We start from the raw sequence: 14,058 nt of genomic DNA on the forward strand, positions 1-14,058 counted from the left end.
TTTAGATTCCTATTGTACCAAAAGACCAAATGAACAAAAAATCCCAAATGTATCACAAAACCAAATGTCTCTATCAGATAACCATTTTGGTACATTTACATTCCAAATGTACTGAGAAATACAAAAAATCAAATCCACTATAAAACTGAAAGTGTCCATATTATAAGTAACTAGACGTAGCTATATAATCAAACAAATCTTTATTATGTGTTGGGTCTTCTAAATAATAAAATTTGACAATTTTTTATTATAAATATTCTACTATATTCACAAAAAAAAAAAGTAAAAATTATAGCAAACAATAAAAAAATGCATAGAGATGGATAATAAATGCATAAATATAGGGATAATAGGAAAAGAAAGAAAAATGAAAACGAAATACCCAGGAGAAGTCGTGAAAAACTAAAATTCTAGAAAAATTGAACTTATGTGAAAAACTGAAATTAATAACCAAAATTTTAGGAAAATGTTTGATCAATTTTTCAAAAGGAGTGTATGTTTAGTCTAAAAAATTAAAAAACGAGGCGCCTATATCAAATCGCTCCTATATATAATGGATTAATGTATGTGCGTTGTTAGTAAATTCTTAAACTTTTTAATTAGTGACTTTATTTTTTAGGATGTATCGATTCATATTGATCTTAGACTTCGTCCATTATGTATTAATATGAATTTACAGGAACTTATATAATATATATATATATGTATATATATATATATATATGTATATATATAACCGATGCCCCGTCCATCGTATTATCTTCCATTTACAATTATATTAAAATATGAAAATGCATAGAGATGGATAATAAATGCATAAATATAGGGATAATAGGAAAAGAAAGAAAAATGAAAACGAAATACCCAGGAGAAGTCGTGAAAAACTAAAATTCTAGAAAAATTGAACTTATGTGAAAAACTGAAATTAATAACCAAAATTTTAGGAAAATGTTTGATCAATTTTTCAAAAGGAGTGTATGTTTAGTCTAAAAAATTAAAAAACGAGGCGCCTATATCAAATCGCTCCTATATATAATGGATTAATGTATGTGCGTTGTTAGTAAATTCTTAAACTTTTTAATTAGTGACTTTATTTTTTAGGATGTATCGATTCATATTGATCTTAGACTTCGTCCATTATGTATTAATATGAATTTACAGGAACTTATATAATATATATATATATATATATGTATATATATATATATATATGTATATATATAACCGATGCCCCGTCCATCGTATTATCTTCCATTTACAATTATATTAAAATATGCAAATCCACATCTATATAATTTAGATTAGTTTGGTACAGACAGACTAAAACTTGTGTAAAAAAATAATTATATTGTTATAAGAACTATATGGTATATGCCGCATCATTTACATATACAAATGTGAATAATAAGTCAAAGTGCTTAAAACCCAAATATTCTTTTAAAAGCAAAAGTAAAATGTGCTTTTAAAAGAAACTCTAATGTGCATAGAAAAATGTATGACAGAGAACTTAGTCAACAAAAATAGGGATTTGGTTTATGGTGTCGCGTAAGTTGGAAATTTCAACTTTGTATTTTGGGTATGAAGCTACCTCGTTTCACGGAGACCGTTCCTCTTTAATCTGCACTAGACCACTATATAATAAGTCTTGCATGGTTATTGTTCTTTGCATCAGCGCCTGAGATCTCTCTTATTATACACAAGCACACACATAGAAACACACAGATCAAGCACACACTTACATATACACAGATTCAAATGGAGCGTTCAATGCGTCTTGTTTCAACCGCCTTCGTTCTTGTCTTGCTTTTGGCTGCTATTGGTAATTATAACTCTTTTATTTAATAATTAATTTTTTATGATGTTTCGAATAAAGCATCTTATTCAACAACAAAAATTTGATCTTTAGAGATGGGGCCAATGGGTGTTGAGGCAAGGACTGAGTCAAGCAAGGCAGTTGAGGGGAAGATCTGTGAGGTTCCAAGCACCCTGTTCAAAGGGTTGTGCTTTTCGTCTAACAACTGTAAACACACCTGTAGAAAGGAGCAATTCACCAGAGGCCATTGTAGTGTCTTGACTCGTGCTTGCGTGTGCACCAAAAAGTGCTAATTAATTAGTTAAAAAGAAATGTACTCTGTGTAGAAACCGTGCTTGTGTAATGTGATGGATTGATATGGCCATGTATCCACATGGTTACTTTTGCTAATAAATTGAATGACCCTGCATGGATCATTATTCATATGTATAGTGTAGTGTTTTCATCGCTCCTGACATACTTTTAGTCGCCTATTATCCTATATGTTTTTTTTTTCCAGGATTATTATTAACATTCCAGATAGTCACCACATACACTTCTTTTGTTTATTGACTTTCAATTAAGAAAAAGTGAATGATAATTATCGTGAAATGCTAATAACAATATTTTTTTTCCCTTTTGACAAGGCATTTTGTTGAAAAATTTCACTTAGTGTCCTTGGATTCAACACATTACTTTAATTTGTGTCACAAAGATTATTTAAGTCACATTGTCGATTTCAGATGTACTTTTTTATCCACACCTTATGTTGTATTAAGTTCTTTAGCCTTTTAAACCAGTAGTAATAAACGTAACATAAGGTGAGGTTGATGCACAAGAAAAAAATTAGGACAAGGTTCGAAATTGCTTAACCAACTTTTAAGCAAAGACTTAATTGTTTATTTTTATTTTTATTTATTTTAGAAGAAGTAGTCCTTAAAGATTAATATTTTCTTGATAACATTGTAAAAGACTCTTCCACATTTTGTTTCTTAAAACACTTTCATATTTTTCTCTCACTTTTCTACATAGTATGTGTGGTATGACCAAGGACGGAGCCACGTTGGGCCCAACGGATAGATGCCCTAACTCATTTTTTTGTGAAAAAATTGTACATATTGCATATAATAATTTCACGTGATAAAAGCATTTTTGGCTATAAAATTTCTAAATGATCAATTGAGAAATCGTAAGAAAATTAATGGATGAATGATAACATGGTTATTTTTATAGGAAGAGATATTTGATGGTATTGGTAATGAAATTGTTATGCAACGCTTTCAAAACTTGAAAATGCGTCATGAGATATTGTAATATGTTGTATGATATTAAAATTAGAATGCCCTACATCTTTTCTATAGTTGTTGGATTAAACATTCATCCCTTTTAAAGATTTGATTAAGGTTTTTACCAAAAAAAAAGATTTGATCAAGGTGCTTCGATGAATTGCCACCTCAATAGTTTTCTATTTATTTAATTTCCCTGTCATTAATTTAAATGCATTTATATAGAGGCATAAGGTAGTTTAGCAACTAATTGCGTATAATATACGAATTTAATTTGATCAATCCCTTTCTATGCATTAAATGACATTTTGTTTGGGCCCAAAATAATATTGTTGGGCCGAGCAGCAGCTTGTGCTCGGCCCAAGGCTGTGTCAAATGCTATGGGCCGAGTGATAAATTCTGGGCCAGTTGGCAGGGTCGGTTGAGTCCTATCCTAAGAAGGAGTAGTCCAAATAAACAGAAAGGGTCGAGGAAGTCCTGGTGCGACCAGGATTCCCGGACCAGCAAAGAATAAAGCCTCGGAAGAGGGGAAAGTTCAAAGTCCTAGTGGGAGTAGGTTTGTTCAAAGTATAGTTGGAACGGGACAAGGACTCCTAATCCAGATAAGGGTGCAATTCGGTCTCAAGGAAAGGGGGGCTATAAATACAAGAAATCATGCAATATAGAAGACCTTCAATTCAACATACAATTGCCCCGCGCAAAGCCTCTCAAATACCTTGAGATTTTTTTCCTTTTCTTTTTCTGCCAACACACCTTCAGTTTGGATAAACAGCACTGTTGCCGCAGAATCAGCCGACCGAGAAACACTTTCAGTTTGGATAAACAGCACTGCGTCACGGCCGACTGGTTACCTATCTAAGTCTCGGCCGGGAAGGGTTTTCGAACCCTTGTTGGTAGAGGTCACCTTACTAGCCTTCTCGGCATAGTAAGGTGTTACGAATTACGTTATTCGGCGTACTGGACGCTGAGTGATTTTATGATTGGATACTCACAAGTGAGTTTCAGAGTTCGGCATTCCGACGGCTGAACCACATTCACCATCAAGACATACATCACATTTGAGTACCTGTGTCCATATAGTTTGGTGTCGATTCGACGTGCCTATACTTTTACGAATATAATCACAGTGACCGAATCGGGCGCCGACGATTTGTGAACTTCGCAGAATTAGTAGCCTTGTCTTCAGGCTCTAGAACTCAAAGACCGAGAGCGTTCCTTCCTCGGTCGCAATCGCATGATAAAGAAGTCAGCAACGCGCTCAACGCGACATTAACGAATTTTACTCCTCAGCCGAGCTCGGCCGACGAGTTGGCACGCCCTGCATTCAACCGAAGGACGTAGTTAGCTTATTAGTTACTCGGCCTGCGCGCCACGTAGGTTTTGAAATTTTTGGAGTCAACACATTTTTTAATAAAAAAAAAAATTAATTAACTAATTCCTCATTTAAAAAAAACTCTTTCTATTAAAATTGCCTCAATAAAAAGTCATCAATACATTTTTTTTTTCCTATATAGATATATAAAAATATACTTAAAACTTATGGTAAATTTGAGAACAAAAGTATCGACTTTTGGTACGTTTAGATTTCAAATGTACCAAGAAACCAAATGTATCAAAAATTCAAATGTACCATAAAACGAAATGTACCCATTGTTATGTAACTTTTGGTATGTTTAGATTTCAAATATACAGAGAAACCAAATGTACCAAAATTTCAAATGTATCATAAAACCAAATGTGCCCATTGTCAGATAACTCTTTTGGTACGTTTAGATTCCTATTGTACCAAAAGACCAAATGAACAAAAAATCCCAAATGTACCACAAAACCAAATGTCTCTATCAGATAACCATTTTGGTACATTTACATTCCAAATGTACTGAGAAATACAAAAAAATCAAATCCACTATAAAACTAAATGTGTCCATATTATAGGTAACTAGACGTAGCTATATAATGAAACAAATCTTTATTATGTGTTGGGTCTTCTAAATAATAAAATTTGACAAATTTTTATTATAAATATTCTACTATATTCACAAAAAAAAAAAAGTAAAAATTAGAGCAAACAATAAAAAAAATGCATAGAGATGGATAATAAATGCATAAATATAGGGATAATAGAAAAAGAAAGAAAAAAGAAAATGAAATGCCCAGGAGAAGTCATGAAAAACTAAAATTCTAGAACAATTGAACTTATGTGAAAAACTGAAATTAATAACCAAAATTTTAGGAAAATGTTTGATCAATTTTTCAAAAGGAGTATATGTTTAGTCTAAAAAAATTAAAAAACGAGACGCCTATATCAAAACGCCCCTATATATAATGGATTAATGTATGTGCGTTGTTAGTAAATTCTTAAACTTTTTAATTAGTGACTTTATTTTTTAGGATGTATCGATTCATATAGATCTCAGACTTCGCCCATTATGTATTAGTATGAATTTACAGGAGCTTATATAATATATATATATATATATATATATATATGTATGTGTGTGTGTGTGTATATATATATATATATGTATATATATATAACCGATGCCCCGTCCATCGTATTATCTTCCATTTACAATTATATTAAAATATGCAAATCCACATCTATATAATTTAGATTAGTTTGGTACAGACAGACTAAAACTTGTGTAAAAAAATAATTATATTATTATAAGAACTATATGGTATATGCCGCATCATTTACATATACAAATGTGAATAATAAGTCAAAGTGCTTAAAACCCAAGTATTCTTTTAAAAGCAAAAGTAAAATGTGCTTGAAAAAGAAACTCTAATGTGCATAGAAAAATGTATGACAGAGAACTTAGTCAACAAAAATAGGGATTTGGTTTATGGTGTCGCGTAAGTTGGAAATTTCAACTTTGTATTTTGGGTATGGAGCTACCTCGCTTTACGGAGACCGTTCCTCTTTAATCTGCACTAGATCACTATATAATAAGCCTTGCATGGTTATTGTTTTGTGCATCAGCGCCTGAGATCTCTCTTATTATACACAAGCACACACATAGAAACACACAGATCAAGCACACACTTACATATACACAGATTCAAATGGAGCGTTCAATGCGTCTTGTTTCAACCGCCTTCGTTCTTGTCTTGCTTTTGGCCGCTACCGGTAATTATACCTCTTTTATTTAATAAATAATTTTTTATGATGTTTCGAATAAAGCATCTTATTCAACAACAAAAATTTGATCTTTAGAGATGGGGCCAATGGGTGTTGCGGCAAGGACTGAGTCAAGCAAGGCAGTTGAGGGGAAGATCTGTGAGGTTCCAAGCACCCTGTTCAAAGGGTTGTGCTTTTCGTCTAACAACTGTAAACACACATGTAGAAAGGAGAAATTCACCAGAGGCCATTGTAGTGTCTTGACCCGTGCTTGTGTGTGCACCAAAAAGTGCTAATTAATTAGTTAAAAAGAAATGTAATATGTGTAGAAACCGTGCTTGTGTAATGTGATTGATTGATATGGCCCTGTATCCACATGGTTGCTTTTGCTAATAAATTGAATGACCCTGCATGGATCATTATTCATATGTATAGTGTAGTGTTTTCATCGCTCCTGACATACTTTTAGTCGCCTATTATCCTATATGTTTTTTTTTTCAGGATTATTATTAACATTCCAGATAGTCACCACATACTCTTCTTTTGTTTATTGACTTTCAATTAAGAAAGAGTGTATGATAATTATCGTGAAATGCTAATAACAATATTTTTTTTTCCCTTTTGACAAGGCATTTTGTTGAAAAATTTCACTTAGTGTACTTGGATTCAACACATTACTTTAATTTGTGTCACAAAGATTATTTAAGTCACATTGTCGATTTTGAAGAGCAAGTTACTGTTGTAAAAGAATCTAGTAAAAGTAAAAGTTAGCTTTAGTAAAAGTTGGTTACTTGTTAGAATAGTTACCACTGTAACTATTTTCTTTACCTGTGTAAATCTAGTTTATATAAATACCCCAGTGTAACCAATTATAATTCAATGAATGAAATGAAATTATTTATCAGTATGGTATCTCTTGCCTAAGTCAATCGATTTCGATCCTCTTTAGCTATTTTCTTGCTTATTTTTCTACCTACCAAACACCATATCTTTCGTCTGCAAACCTTCAATCTTGTTCATCAATGGCAACAAATTCTTCTAATTCTTCCTCTTCAGTGGCCGCACATGCTGCTTCTTCTCCGGCGATCGCAAATCTTTCTTCTTTGCTGCCTCCCAATCTCGATTCTTCTCCGATGAACACAAACCCTAACTCCTCCTTTCAAGCTTCAATCAACTCCATCACGGTCCAAAACATTGAGAGCATGATTCAAACAAAACTTAAGCGTCATAATTACCTTGTTTGGCGTTCTCTGTTCGAGCCGATCTTTCGCTGCTACAAGTTCATTGACATTGTTGATGGATCTGAATCGCCACCGCCTCAATTTCTTGCTAATGTTTCTGGAAATTTGTCCTCGATTTCGAATCCAACCTTTGAGATTTGGTATGAAAAGGATCAAAACATCATTATTTAGATCAATTCCACTCTCTTTGAGGATTTAATTCCCTTTACTGTTGGTGTTCTATTAGCGCGTGAACTTTGGCAAAATCTTAAGAAGCGATTTGATGGAGTCTCTCGTTCTCACATTCATTAGTTGAGATCGAATTTTGCAATCGATGTCAAAAGGAACTTCCACAATCTCTAAATAATTGCAATGCATTAAAGAAATTTCCGATGCTCTTGCTGCTGCCGGTGTACCAGTTGATGATTCAGATCTCATTCACCTTATTCTTAATGGCTTGCCTGATGAATATGATTCCTTCGTGGATTCAATTCAATTTCGTCTTGCTGATACTACTATTGATGATCTACATGAATTTTTTCTCAGTAAAGAAATGGCTCTTGCTTGCCGAAAGCAAACTCAAGGTTCCTTTGAACTATATCAGGCATTTACCTCTATTCCAGCAACTTCAAATGCTCTTCTTTTGCTTCCTACACCTCAACGGCTTCAAGCGTACAATGCTCAGTCTAATGCATCTCAGAATTTTTACAACAACAATGATCGAGGTAATTTTCAGAGGAACAACTCTCAAAGGAGCTACAACAACCGTAATTGTTACAATCGGTTCAATAATACCTCAACCAATCGTGGTGGACATCGAGGTGGAAATCGTGGCTTCAGATCTTTCAACTTTGCATTCACTCCATGTCAAATTTGTGAGGACATTGGACATCTTGCTATTAATTGTTCCAATTGCATGAATCCAAATTTTGAAGGACGTGTTCCGCCAGCTAAACTTGCAAAGTATGCATCTTCTACCACTTCTTCTCCTTCACCATGGCTACTTGATTCCGGAGCAAGCTCTCACATGACCAACAATATTCAAAATCTTCAGAATCCGTAGCCCAATACTGGTCTAGATAAAGTCTATATTGGAGATGGCCAAGGTTTGCCAATTCGCCATTTTGGTTCTACTTTACTTAAAACACCTTCTGCAAATTTTCAATTAAAGAATGTGTTACATGTTCCATAATTGAAGCATGATCTTCTTTCTGCCAATATGTTTTTGCGTGATAATTGGTGTTCATTAACACTCAATCCTTTTGACTTCAATGTCAAGGATCTTACTACGGGGAATATGCTTTTTAGAGCTCTTGTCAGCTGTGGTCTCTATCCATTTTATGCTTCTTCTTCTACTGCAACGAATGTTCATGCTCATTCTGCAATAAGGACCTTCTCTCATGTTTGGCATCAACGTTTGGGCCATCCAATGTTCAATACTTTTCGATCACTGCTATCAAAGTCTACACTGCCTATTTCTAATACTGTTCACCAATTTTTCTGCTCAAATTGTGTTTTAGGAAAATGTACCAAGTTACCATTTAAAGAATCTCTCTGTACTACTTCTCGGTCTCTAGAATTAGTTCATGCGGACGTTTGGGGCCCAGCTCCAGTATGCTCTGTTAGTGGCTATAGATTTTATGTCATATTTGTAGATGATTTTACCAAATATACTAGGCTGTATCCTCTCAAACATAAATAAAAAGTATTTCACATTTTTGTGCAATTCCAAGCTCTTGTTGAAAATCTTTCTGGACACAAGATTGGCACTTTAAGATCAGACTCAGAGGGTGAGTTTATCAGCTCTCAATTCAAGCATCATCTATCTTTACATGGCATTCAACAGCAATTAAGTTGTCCTTACACTCCTCAACAAAACGGTTGTGCTGAAAGAAAGCACATACATATTGTTGAGATTGCTCGAACTCTTCTCATTGCATCACAGGTTCCTCATAAATTCTGGGTTGAAGCTTTTCTTATTGCAGTGTATCTTATCAATCGCCTACCTCCAGTTAACAAGTCTTCTCATTGGGAACAATTTTTCAAAAAAGTTCAAGATTACAATTCCCTTCGGGTCTTTGGATATCAATGCTTTCCCTGGCTAAAACTATACACCAACTCCAAATTAGAACCTAAGAGCAAGATGTGTGTTTTCATTGGCTACAATTTAGCTTACAAGGGGTATAAATGTCTAGATCCCTTCACTAATCGGGTTTATCTATCTAGACATGTCTATTTTGATGAACAAACTTTTCCCTTTCATGATCCACATCTTCTTAAATCCTCCACTCCAAATACCACAGAAATTTACTCACCTTTTTCCTTTACATTCCCCAATCTTTATTCTCCTAATCCTACCAATCCCCTTGTTCCAACACCTATACCTTCCTCACTTACTCAACCTGAACCAGTTTTTACTCTTGCATCTTGTACTGGACATACTCAACCTTCTTCACCTCACTCTTCTCCTATACAAGTCATTCATTTTCTAAACCCTGAACCACATCATATACCTCCTGTTTCATCTGTTCACTCGATGCAAACATGCTCCAAGTCAGGGATATACAAACCTAAAGCATTTACTGCCACAAAACATCTTGTGCCATCTCATTTTAGAGAGTGAGTTTATTCCTGCTACATATCTCCAGGCTTCAAAACATCCTCAGTGGAGGGTTGCAATGCAGGATGAATTTAATGCTTTACAAAATACAGGCACTAGGCAGCTTGTTCCTTTTACCTCCACTCATAATTTGGTTGGTTGTAAATGGGTTTTCCGGATTAAGAGGAAACCAGATGGCTATGTGGATCGATACAAGGCTCGGCTAGTTGTTAAAGGTTACAATCAATAAGAGGGCATTGATTATAATGATACTTTTAGCCTAGTTGCTAAACTTATGACTATAAGAATAATTCTCACTCTTGTAGTACAATCAAACTGGTTTCAACACCAGTTGGATGTAAGTAATGCATTTCTACATGGTTATTTGAAAGAGAATGTATATATGGCTCAGCCACCCGGGTTCATTGATCAAGAGAATCCCACTCATGTCTGTCACTTGAAGAACTCCTTATATGGCTTAAAGCAAGCACCTCGTGCTTGGTATGAAAAACTTCAAAATGCACTTTTCTTTATCGGATTTAAAGTTTCACACTCTGATCATGGTCTTTTTGTGCTGCACAAACCTACTTTGGTTTTGGTTCTTGTTTATGTGGATGATATCATAGTGACTAGACATTCTTCTAGTGTTTGCAACAACATCATTTCTTAGTTGAGCACTTAATTTCCAGTCAAGGATCTAGGAGATCTTCATTACTTTCTTGGTCTGGAAGTTCAGAAATCAACCTCAGGAGCTTTCATTCATCAATCCAAATACATACTAAACCTTCTCAAGCGAACCAAAATGGATGGGGCAAAGCCATGTGCAACTCCACTTAGTTTAGCCAAGCTTGATCACACAAGTTCTTTGTTATCAAATCCAGAGGACTATCGATCCATTGTTGGAGCCCTCCAATACCTTACATGGACTCGACCTGATTTGTTTTTTGCTGTTAACTTGGTGTGCCAATTCATGCACTATCCCAGAGTACCTCATCTTCAAGTAGTGAAACGCATACTCAGGTATCTAAAAGGGACACTTGGTTATGGATTATGGTTTCCCAAAACTACATCTCCCCTACTTCTCAAAGCCTTTTCAGATGTTGATTGGGTAGACTGTTCTTGGGATAGACGATCCACTAATGGTTTTTGCATTTTTCTTGGTCCTTGCATTGTTAGTTGAAGTGCAAAGAAACAACACACAGTTGCAAGACCCTCTACTGAAGCTGAGTACCAATCACTCGCACATACCGCTGCTGAAATTACTTGGATCTGTCAACTCTTTACTGATATTGGATTCAAATTGTCATCCTTGCCACAAATTTGGTGTAACAATGTTTCTGCTATTGCCTTAGCTTCAAATCCGGTTTTTCATGCTCGAACAAAGCATGTTGAAATTGATTATCATTACATCCGATAGCTTGTTTTGGCTAAGCTTCTTACTGTTCAATTTGTATGTAGTGTGGATCAACTAGCGGACATTCACACTAAATCTCTGCCAAGACCAAGATTTCTCCAACTTAGATCCAAGCTTTCACTTCAACCGTCTCCGTTCAGCTTGAGGGGGTGTGAAGAGCAAGTTACTGTTGTAAAAGAATCTAGTAAAAGTAAAAGTTAGCTTTAGTAAAAGTTGGTTAGTTGTTAGAATAGTTACCACTGTAACTATTTTCTTTACCTGTGTAAATCTAGTTTATATAAATTCCCCAGTGTAACTAATTATAATTCAATGAATGAAATGAAATCATTTCTCAATAGATTTCAAATGTACTTTTTTATCCACACCTTCTGTTGTATTAAGTTCTTTAGCCTTTTTAACCAGTAGTAATAAACGTAACACAAGGTGAGGTTGATGCACAAGCAAAAATTTAGGAAAAGGTTTGAAATTGCTTAACCAACTTTTAAGCAAAGACTTAATTGTTTATTTTAATTTTAATTTATTTTAGAAGAAGTAGTCCTTAAAGATTAATATTTTCTTGATAACATTTTAAAAGACTCTTCCACATTTTGTTTCTTAAAACACTTTCATATTTTTCTCTCACTTTTATGCATAGTATGTGTGGTATTACCAAGGACAGAGCCACCTTGGGCCCAAGAGGCGGATGCCCTAACTCATTTTTTGTGAAAAATTGTACATATTGCATATAATAATTTCACGTGATAAAGCATTTTTGGCTATAAAATTTCTAAATGATCAATTGAGAAATCGTGAGAAAATTAATGGATGAATGATAACATGGTTATTTTTATAGGAAGAGATATTTGATGGTATTGGTAATGAAATTGTTATGCAACGCTTTCAAAACTTGAAAATGCGTCGTGAGATATTGTAATATGTTGTATGATATATTTTATGAATTAATGTATGTGCATTGTTAGTAAATTCTTAAACTTTTTAATTAGTGACTTTAGTTTTTAGGATGTACCGATTCATATAGATCTCAGACTTCGTCCATTATGTATTAGTATGAATTTACAGGAGCTTACATAATATATATATATAACCGATGCCCCGTCCATCGTATTATCTTCCATTTACAATTATATTAAAATATATATATATATATATATATATATATATATATTTAACCGATGCCCAGTCCATCGTATTATCTTCCATTTACAATTATATTAAAATATGCAAATCCACATCTATATAATTTAGATTAGTTTGGTACAGACAGACTAAAACTTGTGTAAAAAAACGATTATATTGTTATAAGAACTATGGTATATGCAGCATCATTTACATATAAAAATGTGAATAATGAGTCAAAGTGCTTAAAACCCAAATATTCTTTTAAAAGCAAAAGTAAAATGTGCTTGAAAAAGAAACTCTAATGTGCATAGAAAAATGTATGACAGAGAACATCGTCAACAAAAATAGGGATTTGGTTTATGGTGCCTCGTAAGTTGGAAATTTCAACTTTGTATTTTGGGTATGGAGCTATCTCGCTTTACGGAGATCGTTCCTCTTTAATCTGCACTAGATCACTATATAATAAGCCTTACATGGTTATTGTTCTTTGCATTAGCGTCTGAAATCTCTCTTATTATACACAAGCACACACATAGAAACACACAAATCAAGCACACACTTACATACACACAGATTCAAATGGAGCGTTCAATGCGTATTGTTTCAACCGCCTTCGTTCTTGTCTTGCTTTTGGCCGCTACCGGTAATTATACCTCTTTTATTTAATAATTAATTTTTTATGATGTTTCTAATAAAGCATCTTATTCAACAAAAAAAATTGATCTTTAGAGATGGGGCCAATGGGTGTTGAGGCAAGAATTGAGTCAAGCAAGGCAGTTGAGGGGAAGATTTGTGAGGTTCCGAGCACCCTATTCAAAGGGTTGTGCTTTTCATCTAACAATTGTAAACACACCTGCAGAAAGGAGCAATTCACCAGAGGCCATTGTAGTGTCTTGACCCGTGCTTGCGTGTGCACCAAGAAGTGCTAATTAATTAGTTAAAAAAAATGTAATCTGTGTAGAAACCGTGCTTGTGTAATGTAATGGATTGATATGGCCATGTATCCACATGGTTGCTTTTGCTAATAAATTGAATGACCCTGCATGGATCATTATTCATATGTATAGTGTAATGTTTTCATCGCACCTGACATACTTCGCCTATTATCTTGTATGTTTTTCTTCAGGATTATTATTAACATTCCAAATAGTCGCCACATACTCTTCTTTTGTTTATTGACTTTCAATTAAGAAACAGTGCACGATAATTATCGTGAAATGCTAATAACAATATTTTTTTTTCCCTTTTGACGAGGCATTTTGTTGAAAAATTTCAGTTAGTGTACTTGGATTCAACACATTACTTTAATTTGTGTCACAAAGATTATTTAAGTCACATTGTCTATTTTAGATGTACTTTTTTATCCACACCTTCTGTTGTATTAAGTTCTTTTTCTTTTTAAACCAGTAGTAATAAATGTAACACAAGGTGAGGTTGATGCCCTAGAAAAAAATTAGGAAAAGGTTCGAAATTGCTTAACCAACTTTTAAGCAAAGACTTAATT

The 14,058-nt window shown here is 34.0% G+C and overlaps 1 long non-coding RNA gene across 1 annotated transcript; it reads left to right on the top strand.

Annotated features, from left to right (window-relative positions):
- Window positions 1-7,097: 7,097 nt before the first annotated feature.
- On the top strand, window positions 7,098-9,148 carry LOC148692815 (uncharacterized). Its single transcript, XR_015953106.1, has 2 exons — window positions 7,098-8,528; window positions 8,702-9,148. It is a non-coding gene; the product is annotated as an uncharacterized LOC148692815 (long non-coding RNA).
- The last annotated feature ends 4,910 nt before the right edge of the window (window positions 9,149-14,058 follow it).

This window comes from Pyrus communis, chromosome 11 (assembly GCF_041283825.1).
Source record: "Pyrus communis isolate YQ-2024b chromosome 11, ASM4128382v1, whole genome shotgun sequence".
Lineage (NCBI taxonomy): Eukaryota > Viridiplantae > Streptophyta > Magnoliopsida > Rosales > Rosaceae > Pyrus > Pyrus communis.